This window comes from Lissotriton helveticus, chromosome 1_1, assembly GCF_964261635.1.
Source record: "Lissotriton helveticus chromosome 1_1, aLisHel1.1, whole genome shotgun sequence".
Taxonomy (NCBI): Eukaryota; Metazoa; Chordata; class Amphibia; order Caudata; family Salamandridae; genus Lissotriton; species Lissotriton helveticus.
Window position 1 is genome coordinate 1,381,167,263 of NC_136057.1, and position 17,803 is coordinate 1,381,185,065.

General features: G+C 48.9%; 1 long non-coding RNA gene across 7 annotated transcripts in view; it reads left to right on the forward strand.

The window, feature by feature from the left end:
- The window catches only part of LOC144825091 (uncharacterized), a 1,621,997-nt gene that overhangs the window by 524,764 nt on the left and 1,079,430 nt on the right, over window positions 1-17,803 (forward strand). For 3 of the 7 annotated variants that reach the window (XR_013609275.1, XR_013609281.1, XR_013609284.1), the window contains exon 3: window positions 6,348-6,413. The exons of the other annotated variants lie outside the window; for them this stretch is intronic. This is a non-coding gene — a long non-coding RNA (uncharacterized LOC144825091). The remainder of the gene's footprint in view (window positions 1-6,347; window positions 6,414-17,803) is intronic. 7 annotated transcript variants of the gene reach the window in all.

The following is a 17,803-nucleotide window of genomic DNA, read 5'->3' on the forward strand; positions in this document are numbered from 1 at the left end:
CAAAGTACAGCAGGTACCCCAAAGTCAGTGGGCAGCAATCTTGTGGCTCTCCTTTGCAGACAAAGGAAGAGACAAGCTCCTCACTGTTAGAGAAGAGGATGCTGACAACTACAAGAGTGCTCTGATAGATGGGGTTGGCCTAACCACTGAGCAGTACAGGTTGCTGTTCAGAGTTACCCAAAAGACACAGACTTAGGACTGGACTGATTTTGTAGATTGTGCTACCATGGCTCTGGAAAGCTGGTTACTGGTCAGTAAAGTAAGTGACTATACAGGATTGTATAACCTTATTATGAGAGAACAAATTCTTAACAACTGTCAATACCAGTTATTGCATCAGCACTTGGTTGACTCTGATCTGACCTCTCCCCAAGAATTGGGTAAGAAGGCAGACAAATGGGTCAGAACCAGGGTGAAGCAGAAGGTACAGAACCACGGTGGTGATCAGAAGTAGCAAGACCAAAAGGGTGGGGAGAAAGCAAAAGACCAGAAGACTTCTCAAGGTCCCCCAAAAGCTTCTAATGGTGGGGGTTCCCAACAATCTAAAAAGAAAGAAGGCCCAAAGAAACCATGGTGCAAAGTTTGTAAAGTAAATACTCACTGGACCAGTTATTGCACCAAGAAGGAGGCAGCTCCAGCCACCATTGCCCCTAAGGCAACTGTTCCCCCTAGTTCAGCTCCAAGTGGTGGTTCTCAACAGAAGGGTGTAGTAGGATTAACCCTGGGAACTTAGATGGATTCTGGCCTAGTCAGAATACCAACTCAAGCTGTTTTGATCTGTGATGGGGACATAATTATGTCCTCTACTGTGAGTCCCAATAACTTGGGCAAGTACAGACAAACTCCTTTAATTGATGACAAAGTGGCTCAGGCGTACAGGGACACATGTGCTAGTGTCACAATGGTGACGCCCAGCTTTGTGGACCCTGGACAGATCATACTAGGTGAAAATTACCTAGTGACCAATGCTAGCAATGTCACTACCACTCACAGTATGGCAATTGTTAATTTCTCCAGGGTAGGGGTAACTGGCGAATCTATGATTAAACCACTACTTCCTTAAAAACGAATTCCTAAACCACGAATGCTGAACCACTAACAATGCTTAACCACTACATTCCTAACAACGACTTCCTTTTACCATGAAAAATATACAAATAGCTAATTATCCGATTATACTACTCAGTGCTTTTAAAAGCGCATGCATTTTTAAAGTGCATTTAAAGGCTATCGCGTCTCTTGAGGCAAGCCAATATTGAATTCTTGACCAGGAGGGGGCCGCGGAGGACACTTAAGTACCCTCCTCGCTGTTTGCATTTCTACTGCGCCAAATATCTACCATATTGTTGTCAGCTATAATGGTATGTAATTGTGCTGCTGCTTTTGGGCAGAGGTGCCATCCGGTGCCTGATCTGTCTTTGTGAGGGTCCAGAACTATGTTGTAGTCACCTCCCCACAAGATTGTACAAGGGCCTAAAGTGTCAATCAGCCTCCAGACCTCTCTAACCCCTTCGGGGCTAATGACGAGCTGGGCTCGTCATCGCGCTTACCTGTGGTGCGCTGATGCTCGTCATCAGCCCCACCCTCGGGGGAAGCGCTGGCGCTCCCCCGAGGGTCTCTGATCTTCTTTTTTTCGCTGGGGGCGGCAGCTGAAGAGCTTCCGCTGCTGCCCCCCCCCCCCCATGGGAATCCCTGATGACGTCAGCGCGCACAGCGCGCGCTGACATCATCAGGGAATCCCAGCGCTCGGGAAGCCATTTGCTTCCTGAGCGCCGAGAGAGGAGGTAGGTTTTCCGTGGCTGGCGGGGGTTTGGGGCAGCGAAGAGGCATCAGGGGAGAGGAAAGAGATTTTCCTCTCCCCTGATGTCTCTTTGCAGGGCATTTCTGCCTCACGATCGTGCACAGCGTCGCGATCGTGCGGCGGAAATGCCCCCACTAGACACCAGGGATTTCATTTTAGTTTTTAGGGTCGCTTCCAGGCGGGCTCGCAATATGTTTTCGTTTTTCTGCCCCCCCTGGGGGGAAATCGGCCCGTTTTTTCGTCCGTTTTGCCCCCAGGGGGGGGGCAGAAATTCCCCACTAGCACCAGGGTTATTTTTTATAGCCAAGATGGCGGCCATGGCTATTGTTTACGTTTTTCTGTCCCCCCCGTTTTGCCCCCAGGGGGGACAGAAAATGCCCACTAGACACCGGGGATTTCATTTTAGTTTTTAGGAAGCGACCCCTTGGGCAAGGGTCGCTTCCAGGCGGGCAGCAAATATGTTTTCGTTTTTCTGCCCCCCCTGGGGGGAAATCGGCCCGTTTTTCAGCCGTTTTGCCCCCAGGGGGGGCAGAAATTACCCACTAGCACCAGGGATTTTTGTTGGGGCAATGTGTTTGTTTTGGGAAGCGACCCCTTGGGTAAGGGTCGCTTCCAGGTGGCCATGATTGTGTTTTTGTATTTCTGTCCACCCTGGGGGCAAATCGGCCCGTTTTGTTTGCCATGTTGCCCCCAGGGGGGCAGAAAATGCCCACTAGCACCAGGGAATATTTTGTTTTTAGGAAGTGACCCCTTGGGCAAGGAGTAGTGCTTGGCTGGCGGTGTGTGTGGAGTGGCGCTTGGCTGGTGGTGTGCGTGGAGTGCTACTTTGCTGTCTGTGCACAGAGTGCTGCTTGGCTGGCGGTGTGTGTGGAGTGGCGCTTGGCTGGTGGTGTGCGTGGAGTGGTACTAGGTTGTCTGTGCACGGAGTGGTGTTTGCTGGTGGTGTGTGTGGGGAGTGGTACTTGGCTGGATGGTGTGCGTGGAGCGGTGCTTGGCTGGCGGTGAGTGACGCTTGGCTTGCGGTGTGCGTGGAGTGGTGCTTGGCTGGCGGTGTGTGTGGAGTGGTACTTGGCTGTCAGTGTGCGCTGAGTGGTGTTTGGCTGACGGTGTGCATGGAGGGGTACTTGTCTATCTATGCACGGAGTGGTGCTTGGCTGGCGGTGTGTGTGGAGTGGCGCTTGGCTGGTGGTGTGTGTGGAGTGGTACTTGGCTGTCTGTGCACGGAGTGGCGCTTGGCTGGTGGTGTGCGTGGAGTGCTACTTTGCTGTCTGTGCACGGAGTGGTGCTTGGCTGGCGGTGTGTGTGGAGTGGCGCTTGGCTGGTGGTGTGCGTGGAGTGCTACTTTGCTGTCTGTGCACGGAGTGCTGCTTGGCTGGCGGTGTGTGTGGAGTGGCGCTTGGCTGGTGGTGTGCATGGAGTGCTACTTTACTGTTTGTGCACGGAGTGGTGCTTGGCTGGCGGTGTGTGTGGAGTGGCGCTTGGCTGGTGGTGTGTGTGGAGTGGTACTTGGCTGTCTGTGCACGGAGTGGCGCTTGGCTGGTGGTGTGTGTGGAGTGCTACTTTGCTGTCTGTGCACGGAGTGGTGCTTGGCTGGCGGTGTGTGTGGAGTGGCGCTTGGCTGGTGGTGTGCGTGGAGTGCTACTTTGCTGTCTGTGCACGGAGTGCTGCTTGGCTGGCGGTGTGTGTGGAGTGGCACTTGGCTGGTGGTGTGCATGGAGTGCTACTTTGCTGTCTGTGCACGGAGTGGTGCTTGGCTGGCGGTGTGTGTGGAGTGGCGCTTGGCTGGTGGTGTGCGTGGAGTGCTACTTTGCTGTCTGTGCACGGAGTGCTGCTTGGCTGGCGGTGTGTGTGGAGTGGCGCTTGGCTGGTGGTGTGCGTGGAGTGCTACTTGGTTGTCTGTGCACGGAGTGGTGTTTGGCTGGTGGTGTGTGTGGAGTGGTGTTTGGCTGGTGGTGTGTGGGGAGTGGTACTTGGCTGGATGGTGTGCGTGGAGCGGTGCTTGGCTGGCGGTGAGTGGCGCTTGGCTTGCGGTGTGCGTGGAGTGGTGCTTGGCTGGCAGTGTGTGTGGAGTGGTACTTGGCTGTCGGTGTGTGCTGAGTGGTGTTTGGCTGGCGGTGTGCGTAGAGGGGTACTTGGCTATCTATGCACGGAGTGGTGCTTGGCTGGCAGTGTGTGTGGAGTGGCGCTTGGCTGGTGGTGTGCGTGGAGTGGCGCTTGGCTGGTGATGTGCGTGGAGTGGTCATTTGCTGTCTGTGCACGGAGTGCTGCTTGACTGGCAGTGTGTGTGGAGTGGCGCTTGGCTGGTGGTGTGCGTGGAGTGCTACTTGGTTGTCTGTGCACGGAGTGGTGTTTGGCCTGTGGTGTGTGTGGAGTGGTGTTTGGCTGGCGGTGTGTGTGGAGTGGTGTTTGGCTGGCGGTGTGTGTGGAGTGGTACTTGGCTGGATGGTGTGCGTGGAGCGGTGCTTGGCTGGCGGTGAGTGGCACTTGGCTTGCGGGGTGCGTGGAGTGGTGCTTGGCTGGCGGTGCGTGTGGAGTGGTATTTGGCTGTCGGTGTGCGCTGAGTGGAGTTTGGCTGGCGGTGTGCGTGGAGGGTTACTTGGCTATCTATGCACAGAGTGGTGCTTGGCTTGCGGTGTGTGTGGAGTGGCGCTTGGCTGGTGGTATGTGTGGAGTGGTCATTTGCTGTCTGTGCACGGAGTGCTGCTTGGCTGGCGGTGTGTGTAGAGTGGTGCTTGGCTGGTGGTGTGCGTGGAGTGCTACTTTGCTGTCTGTGCACGGAGTGGTGTTTGGCTGGTGGTGTGTGTGGAGTGGTGTTTGGCTGGTGGTGTGTGGGGAGTGGTACTTGGCTGGATGGTGTGTGTGGAGCGGTGCTTGGCTGGCGGTGAGTGGCGCTTGGCTTGCGGTGTGCGTGGAGTGGTGCTTGGCTGGCAGTGTGTGTGGAGTGGTACTTGGCTGTCGGTGTGTGCTGAGTGGTGTTTGGCTGGCGGTGTGCGTAGAGGGGTACTTGGCTATCTATGCACGGAGTGGTGCTTGGCTTGCGGTGTGTGTGGAGTGGCGCTTGGCTGGTGGTGTGCGTGGAGTGGCGCTTGGCTGGTGATGTGCGTGGAGTGGTCATTTGCTGTCTGTGCACGGAGTGCTGCTTGGCTGGCGGTGTGTGTGGAGTGGCGCTTGGCTGGTGGTGTGCGTGAAGTGCTACTTTGCTGTCTGTGCACGGAGTGCTGCTTGGCTGGCAGTGTGTGTGGAGTGGCGCTTGGCTGGTGGTGTGCGTGGAGTGCTACTTGGTTGTCTGTGCACGGAGTGGTGTTTGGCCTGTGGTGTGTGTGGAGTGGTGTTTGGCTGGCGGTGTGTGTGGAGTGGTGTTTGGCTGGCGGTGTGTGTGGAGTGGTACTTGGCTGGATGGTGTGCGTGGAGCGGTGCTTGGCTGGCGGTGAGTGGCACTTGGCTTGCGGTGTGCGTGGAGTGGTGCTTGGCTGGCGGTGCGTGTGGAGTGGTATTTGGCTGTCGGTGTGCGTTGAGTGGAGTTTGGCTGGCGGTGTGCGTGGAGGGTTACTTGGCTATCTATGCACAAAGTGGTGCTTGGCTGGCGGTGTGTGTGGAGTGGCGCTTGGCTGGTGGTATGTGTGGAGTGGTCAATTGCTGTCTGTGCACGGAGTGCTGCTTGGCTGGCGGTGTGTGTGGAGTGGTGCTTGGCTGGTGGTGTGCGTGGAGTGCTACTTTGCTGTCTGTGCACGGAGTGGTGCTTGGCTGGCGGTGTGCGTGGAGTGGCGCTTGGCTGGTGGTGTGCGTGGAGTGGTACTTGGCTGTCTGTGCACGGAGTGGTGCTTGGCTGGCGGTGTGTGTGGAGTGGCGCTTGGCTGGTGGTGTGTGTGGAGTGGTACTTGGCTGTCGGTGTGCGCTGAGTGGTGTTTGGCTGGTGGTGTGCATGGTCTTATTCTTATTCATCCTTCCTCATTGATCCTCTGCTAGCCACTTACGAGGTCCCCTCTGTTATTACCAGCGCTTTGACGCCTCTGGGTAGCAATTCGCGCTCTATAAATTTACCTCCATTTCCATTTCCATGGTGGTGTGGGTGGACTGGCACTCGGCTGGCAGTGTGTGAGTAGTTACTTTCTGTTGGTCACTACACACACTGCTAGTTGAGTGACACTCTACGCAGTCCAACATTTTCTGAAGTTACTGTGTCAGATTTGTGGGCGTGTGAAAATGATGGGCCCTTGAATGGCGCTGGCGGTGTAAATGTTTTGTATGTGTCACACGTACAAAAGGTGTATGAATGTCCTTACTGCCCCTGTGTGATGGGGGTACTGGTAGGAGCAAAAGACTGACTGGCACCAAAGGGGTCAGGCAGTAAAAAAAATTCAAAAAGTTATCCAGTGTCTTGATGTTAAACCTCATCTAATCTCAATTGGTCTAAGCCCTATTTGATGGCCCATCTGGCCGAATTTAAATTTGGGGTGCAAATTTGTGTGTTGTTGTTTTAATTGTTATATTGTTTGTGAAATGTGGCAGTAATTTTTTTTTCTTCTCTATTTTTGTCTTGTTCCAGGCTTTTGCAGATTGGATTGCTGTAGGTTGCATGTCTGTTTGCAGCTTGTGTAGTTGCTTGTGCTTGGTAAGTGAATGTATTTTGTACTACTTTCCCTTGATGTTTGTCTATTTGAAAAAGGTTGTATGTCTAGCAGTTTGTGTGGCTCTGTGGTTTTGTTTTGTTTTTCCGCATTAGTGCTTGATGTGCACTTTGTTTTCTAATCTGTCATTTCTTTTTTTCTTTCTAGTGGGATATCATTTCTTTTTGCTGTGTCTCAACAGAGTAGGTGCTGGTGAGTGTAGCTATATTTGGTAAGAGTGAAATTGTTTTGGATTGTATTTATCTTTTTGTGAAAGCCTTACCTTGTTTACTTCTTACTTTGCACAGTGTAGGTTGTTGTTCACTTGTGTGTGCAGTCTTCTTGCTTTGTAAGGATAATGGCTAGTCGCAGGATTACTGCTCAGCAGGTTCTTGGTTTGCTTTTTGAGTCTTCCTCTGACCATGGTTCAGAGTCTGAGTCCGATTCGGACTCCCAGGTAGGGGCAGAAGATTCAGGCAGTGAGTTTTCTCTTCGCATGGAATCATCATCATCGGATGATGAATCTTCTTCTAATGCTGATGAAGGGCCTATGGTAGAGGAGGACATTGAGGTGCCAGTAGTGGGCCAAGAGGCACCTGTGCTGCTGCCTAGGGCCGCAAGGTTTCCTTTCTTTTTACGTCGGCAAGAGGCATCTGGGCTGGAGCCTGCACCCAAAAGGCTTCACATTGCTGTGGTGCGCAAAGAGGTATCTGGTGCTTTTCGTCTTCCTGATGGTGTAGTGCAGCAAGAGGCATCTGGGGCTGTTAGACTTCCCATTGGTGTAGAGCGGCAAGAGGCATCTGGGCCTGCTTGGTTTCCCGGTGGTGTAGTGCAGCAAGAAGCATCTCAGGCTGCTGGGCTTCCCGTTGGTGTAGTGCAGGAAGAGCCCTCTGGGGATGCTATGTCTTCTGTTGGTGTTGTGCAGCCAGAAGTATCTATGGCTGGTAGGCTTCCCATTGGTGTAGAGCGACAAGAGGCATCTGGGTCTGCTTGGTTTCCCGGTGGTGTAGTGCAGCAAGAAGCATCTCAGGCTGCTGGGCTTCCCGTTGGTGTAGTGCAGGAAGAGCCCTCTGGGGATGCTATGTCTTCTGTTGGTGTTGTGCAGCCAGAAGTATCTGTGGCTGTTAGGCTTCCCGTTGGTGAACAATAGCAAGAGGCTTCTGGGCTGCAGGCTGGGGTGGCTGCTCCCCCCGTTGATAGGGATGGCCTCTGGGTTCCCCCTGGCTTGGTGCAGCCGGCATTGCCAGAGTTCACTGGTGTTCCTGGGTGTAGAGTGAATACTGAGAATTTTCTGCCAATTAATTTTTTTCAGTTGTTTTTTGACGATGTGTTTTTGCAAGAGATTGTTGAGCAAACCAATTTGTATGCAGAACAATTTTTGAGGGCCAACAGTGCCAGCCTTAAGCCCTATTCTAGAGCAATCCGGTGGACTCCCACAAATGTTGAAGAGATGAAGAAGTGTTTGGGATTAACTTTTTTGATGGGCTTGCTAAGGAAGCCATCAATGACTTCATATTGGTCCACTAGTCCGTTGATGGCAACAGCTATATTTCCAGCAGTCATAAGTCGAGATCGGTATATGCTTCTTCTTCGGATGATGCATTTTGTTGATAATAGTTTAGCGTTGTCACGCGATCACCCTGATTGTGACCGTTTGTTTAAAATTCGGCCTGTCCTTGATCACTTTGTTGATCGTTTTTCTGAGACCTTTGTCCCTGGTAAAGAAATTGCAGTGGATGAGTCTTTGGTGTTGTTCAAGGGCCGCTTGGTTTTTAGGCAATACATTCCTAGTAAGAGGGCACGCTATGGAATCAAACTGTATATGCTGTGTGACAGTGAGACTGGATATGTCTACAATTTCAGTGTGTACACTGGTAAGGAGTCCAGCATTAACCCTCCTGGTTGTCCTTCTACTTTTGGAGTGACTGAGAAAATTGTGTGGGAACTAGGTAGAGGATTATTTAACAAAGGCCATCATTTATATGTAGATAACTTCTACACTGGTGTGCGGTTGTTCCAGGAGTTGGCCAAAGTGGGCACTGTTGCTTGTGGCACAATGCGCAGTAACCGTAAAGGTTTCCCAAAGGAACTTGTTTGCAAAAGGCTTGTGCGGGGACAGTCTACGGCATTGCGATGTGGGGAGCTTCTAGCTGTGAAGTTTTCAGACAAGAGAGATGTGTACATGCTGACTACTATCCACGATGAAAGTACAGAACCTGTGCCTGTTTGGGGTCAGGGTGCTGAAGTGCGTAAACCTGTGTGCATTTTAGCTTACAATAAGTTCATGGGTGGTGTTGACAGAGTAGATCAGAGGTTGGAACCTTATGTTGCTCTTCGAAAGGCTTACGTTTGGTACAAGAAGTTGGCTATCCATCTGTTCCACTTGGCATCCTTTAATGATTTTGTTGTGTACCAGAAGTCTTGTCCTGAGAAGAAGATGCCTTTTGTTAAGTTTCAGGAGTATATAATAGGCAGCCTTGTACTTGTGGAGCAGGCAAGTGTTCCTAGATTTGGAGTGGTGGAGGAAGTGGCTAGGTTGAAAGATCGCCACTTTCCTGAATCTATTCCTTCCACTACCGCAAGAGACTTTCCGACTAGAAGATGCAGAGTCTGTTGTCGAAGAGGCGTGCGGAAGGAGTCTCGTATATACTGTCCTGACTGTCCTTCTAAGCCTGCATTGTGTCTGTCACCTTGTTTTAAATCGTACCACACGCAAAAGAAGTTTTGGGAGTTTTAATGAGCTGTAAAGTGAATTGCCTGGTCTGCATTCTGTAAAAAAAATCTAGTTTGTTTCAAGGATTGGCATTAGTGCAAAGTTTTTATTTTAATTTATTATTTATTTATTTATTATTTCAACTTGTAGGGCGCAACAGCTACCCAAAAAGGGTTTCCCGGCGCCTAGACTCAGCTAGTAGAAAGACAGGAGAAGGAAGGTGGCTATTGAGAATTATTGATCAAATAGCCAGGTCTTGATATGCCTTCTAAACCTGGCGTACTTTTCCTCCTTTCGGATAAAGGGAGGGAGTGTGTTCCAGAGGGAAGGTCCCAGGTGTGCAAAAGATCTGCCACCTACTCTTGCCAGTTTGAATCTTGGCACACAAAAGTTGGCTGCTGATTGGGACCGAAGATTACGCTTAGGAGTATAAGGGTGGGCTAGAGCTAGGAGGTATTTAGGTGCCGTGCCTGCTTTGATTCTGAACATATAGTTCAGTGCTTTAAAGCGGATTCTGTTTTCAACCCTGAGCCAATGGAGTTCCCGGCGATGACTTGTGACTCCGATGTTTTTTGGAATATTGCATAATAGGCGGACTGTTGCGTTCTGGACCAATTGTAGTCGGCCGACTACTGCTTTGTTAGCGCCCAGGTACAGAATGTTGCCGTAGTCAAGCCGAGATGTTATAAGGGCATTGACTACGGTCTTTTGTGTGGCAAGAGGCAGCATCAAGAGGATTTTCCTCAACCATTTGACTATGGTGAGGCATAGACCAGTGACTTTATTGGCCTGTTGATTCAGGGACAAGGAGTTGTCCAGAATCAAACCCAGATTTCGAACATGGGTCACCGGGGTAGGAAAGGCGCCCATCTGATCAGGCCAATGTAGAGGATTCCACAGTTCTCGATGCTTTCCCAGGACCAAGATCTCTGTCTTGTCCCCGTTGAGTTTTAACTGGTTTCTCGTCATCCAATGCAGGATGTTTTGGAGTCCTGCTTTGAGTAGAGAGGGGGAGTTAGGACAGGATTCGGATAGGGAAAAGATGATTTGGGAGTCGTCGGCGTAAGTCATAAGGGTGAGACCAGATTTTTCAGTAAGGTCGGCCAGGGGTCTGAGATATAAATTAAAAAATAACGGACTCAGAATAGATCCCTGAGGCACTCCGTGGGGGGCTCGCAGGGTGTCCGAAGAGGCTCTTGAAGAAGTAATTTGGAATGTTCGTTCCGTCAGGAAAGAACAGATCCATTCAAGGGCCTTTCCGCGTACACCATTTCTATGCAATTCCCTGATGAGAATTTCATGAGAAATGGTGTCGAAAGCCGCGCTCAGATCTAACAGCACGAGCGCGACCGTCTGACCTTGATCAAGAAGCTTTCGAATATGTTCAGTAACTCCAAGCAGGGTGATTTCTGTAGAGAAGCCTGCCCTAAAACCTGACTGAGAGGGGTGTAGAAGTGAACTTTCTTCTGCAAAATTTGATAGAGCTGAATGCACATGTCTCTCCATACATTTGGAGAAGGCAGGAAGCAGGGATATTGGTCTGTAGTTGGCAAGGATATCTGGGTTTGCTGTAGGTTTTTTTTAAAAGAGGCGTAACCATGGCATGTTTCCATAGGGCTGGGACAGTGGCAAGGACAAGAGAGGAATTCAAAAGATTTACAATGATTTCCAAGGCACTGTCATCAAGTTGCTTAATGATTTTGACTGGAATAGGGTCCCTAGGAGAGCCGGATTTAATGGTCTTAAGAATCAATTTCAGTTGATCTACTTTTAAGATTTTAAGAATTTGTGTTAGCTGATTTGTAGGTATTTCCATTTGTTTAGTGTTATTTTCAAAAAAAGAATTCTAAATGTGTTTGTGGTGTGTGCCGGCTGGTGCTTGGCTGGCGGTGTGTGTGGAGTTGCGCTTGGCTGGTGGTGTGCGTGGAGTGGTACTTGGCTGTCTGTGCATGGAGTGGTGTTTGGCTGGTGGTGTGTGTGGAGTGGTGCTTGGCTGGCGGTGTGTGTGGAGTGGTGCTTGGCTGGTGGTGTGTGTGGAGTGGTGCTTGGCTGTCTGTGCACGGAGTGGTGTTTGGCTGGTGGTGTGTGTGGAGTGGTGTTTGGCTGGCGGTGTGTGTGGAGTGGTACTTGGCTGGATGGTGTGCGTGGAGCGGTGCTTGGCTGGTGGTGTTTGTGGAGTAGTACTTGGCTGTCTGTGCATGGAGTGGTGTTTGGCTGGTGGTGTGTGTGGTGTGGTGCTTGGCTGGCGGTGTGTGTGGAGTTGTGCTTGGCTGGTGGTGTGTGTGGAGTGGTGCTTGGCTGTCTGTGCACGGAGTGGTGTTTGGCTGGTGGTGTGTGTAGAGTGGTGTTTGGCTGGCGGTGTGTGTGGAGTGGTACTTGGCTGGATGGTGTGAGTGGAGCGGTGCTTGGCTGGTGGTGTTTGTGGAGTAGTACTTGGCTGTCTGTGCACGGAGTGGTGCTTGGCTGGCGGTGTGCGTGGAGTGGCGCTTGGCTGGTGGTGTGTGTGGAGTGGTACTTGACTGTCTGTGCACGGAGTTGTGCTTGGCTGTTGGTGTGCGCTGAGTGGTGTTTGGCTGGCGGTGTGTATGGTCTGGTGCTTTGATGGTGGTGTGGGTGGACTGGCGCTCGGCTGGCGGTGTGTGAGTAGTTTTTTTCTGTTGGTCACTACACAACACTGCTAGTTGAGTGACACTCCACGCAGTCCATCAATTTGGGTAGTTGCAGTGTCAGAAATGTGGGCGTGTGAAAGTGATGGGCCCTTGAATGGCGCTGTTTGCTGGTGTGAGTGTTGAAATGTGATGGGTCCGCGGCTGGCGGTGTGAATGTTTTGAATGTGTCACACGTACGAAAGGTGCATGAATGGCCTGTAAAGAGGTTGGTGCCTTGACGTGGCTTTACAGCTCACGAGCTGTGAGTCAGTGGTTCAGTTAATCATACTTTCAATTATACGCAGTGTATTTCATTTTTTGTGAAATTACTTGCGATTACAATTGTATGTACTGAATCATCACTCACCTTCGTGCCAAATCCAACCGGTATGTGTGTGTGCTTGCGGATTAGATGGCTGTGCAGTAATTTTTTTTTCTCTTTCTGCAGTAGGGTGTACCTTGTCCCTTATTGTGATTGTTGTAATGTGTTGCTTTTCTTTCAGATGGTGTCAGTGGTCTTGTTTGTATCAGGTATGAAAGGTGCGTGAATGGCCTGTAAAACAGTTGGTGCCTTGTCGTGGCTTTACAGCTCACGAGTTGCGAGTCACTGGTTCGGTTTTTATGCATTTATTTATTAACAGAGCATTTCATTTTTTTGAAATATCATGTTAATAAAATTTTATGTACTGAACCATCACTCGCCCTCGTGCCAAATCCAACCTGTATGTGTGTGTCTTTGAGGAATAGATAGCCGTGCTTGATTCTTTGTCTTTTGAGTAACTCAGTTATGGTGTATATTATAGCTATAAATTACTTTCCAAATTTAGATATTATTGGCAATTCATGGCAGTATATGGTCATGTCTTGTTGGTGAATTCTATTGTTGTTTTTTGTGCACAATCTCTTGCAAACTTGAAATTGTCTGTCACAATTTTCATGCGATATTGTCCCCTGAATCGCACGTTCTCCATCTGAAAACTTAATTCATTCAAAACAATTTGGTTTTGCAAGGGGGTTCCCATGAGTTTTTGGCCCGGGGCTTGGCGGGCATCTTTGGAAACTACCAACCCCAAACAGTTCTGAGAACTAGACACCCGGGGTAGTCCAGGGAGGTGTGGCATGCGTGGGTCCCCCAATTTTTTCCTACCCAGAAACCCCTGCAAACCTTAAATTTAGGTCAAAAAACCCACTTTTCCGTACTTTTTTGGGTGGGATCTCGCTGCCGGCACAAATGTCCTACCACCCAGCGTTTCCCTTGTTCTCCCGAGTAAAATGATACCTCACTTGTGTGGGTGGGCCAAAGGCCTGTGACTAAGGCAGGGGGGCTTAATTTGTAAACCTTAAATACTACTTTTTTCAAAATTCATTTTTGGCCTGTTCTGCTTTGGGGCACCCACACAAGTGAGGTATCCTTTTACTCAGGAGAACAAGGGGAACGCTGGGTGGTAGGACATTTTTTCCGGCACGGCGATCCCACGCAAAAAAGTTTGGAAAAGTGCTATTTTTACCTAAAGGTTTGCAAGGAGTTCTGGGTAGGAAAACATTGGGGGACCCACACATGCCACACCTCCCTGGACTCCCCCGGGTGTCTAGTTTTCAGAACTGTTTGGGTTTGGTAGTTTCCAAAGATGGCCACCGAGCCCCGGGCCAAAAACTCAGGTGCCCCCCCCCCCCAAAATCAAGGTAGTTTTGCAATAGGGTATTGTAAATTCACCACCGTACGATTTGAACCGTTTCCTGTTGCAGCCACTATGTCTATCCACGCAAGTGAGGTACCATTTTTTTCGGGAGACCTAGGGGAACGCTGGGTGGGTGGAAATTTGTTGATCCACGCAGATTCCAGAACTTTCCACCACAGAAATGAACGGAAAATGTGTTTTTTTTGGTCAAATTTTTAGGTTTGCAAGGGATTCTGGGTAACAAAACCTGGGGGTAGGCAGACGAGTCACCCCATCCTGAATTCCCCTGGGTGTCTAGTTTTCAAAAATGTATAGGTTTGCTAGGTTTCCCTAGGTGCTGGCAGAGCTACGGCGCAAAAACAAAAGGTAGTCTTTTTGGCCAAAACGTGCTAGATTTCACTGGGAAATTGAGGTGCGACCATGTTGTGTTTTGCGCTGTTTCATGTCGCAGCCACTATGCCTACCCACGCAAGTGAGGTACCATTTTTTTCGGGAGACCTGGGGGCACGCTGGGTGGGTGGAAATTTGTTGATCCACGCAGATTCCATAACTTTCCACCACAGAAATGTGAGGAAAATGTGTTTTTTTGGTCAAATTTTTAAGTTTGCAAGGGATTCTGGGTAACAGAACCTGGGGGTAGGCAGACGAGTCACCCCATCCTGAATTCTCTTGGGTGTCTAGTTTTCAAAAATGTATAGGTTTGCTAGGTTACCCTAGGTGCTGGCAGAGCTACGGCGCAAAAACAAAAGGTAGTCTTTTTGTCCAAAAAGTGCTAGATTTCACTGGGAAATTGAGGTGCGACCATGTTGCGTTTTGCGCTGTTCCGTGTTGCAGCCACTATGCCTACCCACGCAAGTGAGGTACCATTTTTTTCAGGAGACCTAGAGGCACGCTGGGTGGGTGGAAATTTGTTGATCCACGCAGATTCCAGAACTTTCCACCACAGAAATGTGAGGAAAATGTGTTTTTTTTGTAAAATTTTTAAGTTTGCAAGGGATTCTGGGTAACAAAACCTGGGGGTAGGCAGACGAGTCACCCCATCCTGAATTCTCCTGGGTGTCTAGTTTTCAAAAATGTATAGGTTTGCTAGGTTACCCTAGGTGCTGGCAGAGCTACGGCGCAAAAACAAAAGGTAGTCTTTTTGTCCAAAAAGTGCTAGATTTCACTGGGAAATTGAGGTGCGACCATGTTGCGTTTTGCGCTGTTTCATGTCGCAGCCACTATGCCTACCCACGCAAGTGAGGTACCATTTTTTTCAGGAGACCTGGGGGAACGCTGGGTGGGTGGAAATTTGTTGATCCACTCAGATTCCAGAACTTTCCACCACAGAAATGTGAGGAAAATTTGTTTTTTTTGTCAAATTTTTAGGTTTGCAAGGGATTCTGGGTAACAAAACCTGGAGGTAGGCAGACGAGTCACCCCCTCCTGAATTTCCCTGGGTGTCTAGTTTTCAAATATGTATAGGTTTGCTAGGTTTCCCTAGGTGCTGGCAGAGTTACGGCGCAAAAACAAAAGGTAGTCTTTTTGGCCAAAACGTGCTCGATTTCACTGGGAAATTGAGGTGCGACCATGTTGCGTTTTGCGCTGTTTCATGTCGCAGCCACTATGCCTACCCACGCAAGTGAGGTACCATTTTTTTCGGGAGACCTGAGGGAACGCTGGGTGGGTGGAAATTTGTTGATCCACGCAGATTCCAGAACTTTCCACCACAGAAATGTGAGGAAAATGTGTTTTTTTTGTCAAATTTTTAGTTTTGCAAGGGATTCTGGGTAACAAAACCTGGGGGTAAGCAGACGAGTCACCCCATCCTTATTTCCCCTGGGTGTCTAGTTTTAAAAAATGTATAGGTTTGCTAGGTTTCCCTAGGTGCTGGCAGAGCTACGGCGCAAAAACAAAAGGTAGTCTTTTTGGCCAAAACATGCTAGTTTTCACTGGGAAATTGAGGTGCAACCATGTTGCGTTTTGCGCTGTTTCATGTTGCAGCCACTATGCCTACCCACGCAAGTGAGGTACCATTTTTTTCGGGAGACCTGGGGGAACGCTGGGTGGGTGGAAATTTGTTGATCCACGCAGATTCCAGAACTTTCCACCACAGAAATGTGAGGAAAATGTGGTTTTTTTGTCAAATGTTTAGGTTTGCAAGGGATTCTGGGTAACAAAACCTGGAGGTAGGCAGACGAGTCACCCCATCCTGAATTTCCCTGGGTGTCTAGTTTTCAAAAATGTATAGGTTTGCTAGGTTTCTTTAGGTGCTGGCAGAGCTAGGGCGCAAAAACAAAAGGTAGTCTTTTTGGCCAAAACGTGCTGGATTTCACTGGGAAATTGAGGTGCGACCATGTTGCGTTTTGCGCTGTTTCATGTCGCAGCCACTATGCCTACCCACGCAAGTGAGGTACCATTTTTTTCGGGAGACCTGGGGGAACGCTGGGTGGGTGGAAATTTGTTGATCCACGCAGATTCCAGAACTTTCCACCACAGAAATGTGAGGAAAATGTGTTTTTTTGTGTCAACTTTTTAGGTTTGCAAGGGATTCTGGGTAACAAAACCTGGGGGTAGGCAGACGAGTCACCCCATCCTGAATTCCCCTGGGTGTCTAGTTTTCAAAAATGTATAGGTTTGCTAGGTTTCCCTAGGTGCTGGCAGAGCTACGGCGCAAAACAAAAGGTAGTCTTTTTGGCCAAAACGTGCTAGCTTTCACTGGGAAATTGAGGTGCGACCATGTTGCGTTTTGCGCTGTTTCATGTCGCAGCCACTATGCCTACCCACGCAAGTGAGGTACCATTTTTTTCGGGAGACCTGGGGAAACGCTGGGTGGGTGGAAATTTGTTGATCCACGCAGATTCCAGAACTTTCCACCACAGAAATGTGAGGAAAATGTGTTTTTTTTGTCAAATGTTTAGGTTTGCAAGGGATTCTGGGTAACAAAACCTGGGGGTAGGCAGACGAGTCACCCCATCCTGAATTTCCCTGGGTGTCTAGTTTTCAAAAATCTATAGGTTTGCTAGGTTTCCCTAGGTGCTGGCAGAGCTACGGCGCAAAAACAAAAGGTAGTCTTTTTGGCCAAAACGTGCTAGATTTCACTGGGAAATTGAGGTGCGACCATGTTGCGTTTTGCGCTGTTTCATGTCGCAGCCACTATCCCTACCCACGCAAGTGAGGTACCATTTATTTCGGGAGACCTGGGGGAACGCTGGGTGGGTGGAAACTTGTTGATCCACGCAGATTCCAGAACTTTCCACCACAGAAATGTGAGGAAAATGTTTTTGTTTGGTCAAATTGTTAGGTTTGCAAGGGATTCTGGGTAACAAAACCTGGTGGTAGGCAGTCGAGTCACCCCATCCTGAATTCCCCTGGGTGTCTACTTTTCAAAAATGTATAGGTTTGCTAGGTTTCCCTAGGTGCCGGCAGAGCTAGTGTGCAAAAACTACAGGTAGGCACTTTGCCAAAAAAGGGTCGATTTGTAACTGCAAAATTTAGGTGTGACAACGTTGCATTTTGCACCGTTTCCTGTCGCAGGCACAAGGCCGACCCATACAAGTGAGGTACCATTTTTATCGGGAGACTTGGGGTAATTCAGATTTGTAAATCAACTGTTATTACCAATTGAGCTTTCATGCGTTTCTCCCTTTCAATGAAAGACATTGTGTAAAAAAAAATCTTTTTGAAAAATGACCAATAATTCTCATGCTAGTATGAGTATTCCCAATTTTGAAAATGTGCAATTATATACTGTTTCTGAACTCTATAATTTGTACCCAATTTAGAAATACATAAGTGTCTTTCATACAGATTTTTCCATGTATACATTTTCCAGGACAAAGTGCTCAATACCCAGTAAATGAAATAATACCATTGCAAGTTGCTGCTCAGTTTTTGGATCTGGGTTCGTCGGGTTCTTGGTGAAACTACAAGTCCTATATATCCCCACAACCAGGAAGGTCTAACAGATGTAACGGTATATTGCTTTCCAAGAGTTGTCAAAATTAGAAAAAGTTATAGGTGAAAAAGTTGAGACAAAAGGCTGTTTTTTTCAACAAATGTTCAATTATTCCAATATTTAACTGTTAGTTTCTATAAGGAAACCTTCATGGATTTAGACAAATTACCCCGTTCTGAATTCAGAATTTTGTCTACTTTTCGAAAATGTACAGCTTTCTAGGATGCATTATTGCTTTCAAACTCATTTCTACCATTAACTGGAAGGAGGTGGAAAGCTCTAAAAATAGCAAAAATAGGCTATGTCCCAGAAAAATGCCAAAACTGTGTGAAACATTTCGGTTCTCTGACAAAAGACTGTCATTCCCTAAAAGCTGAGAAAATGGAGATTTCCGCCCCACAAACCTTTTTTTGATAAC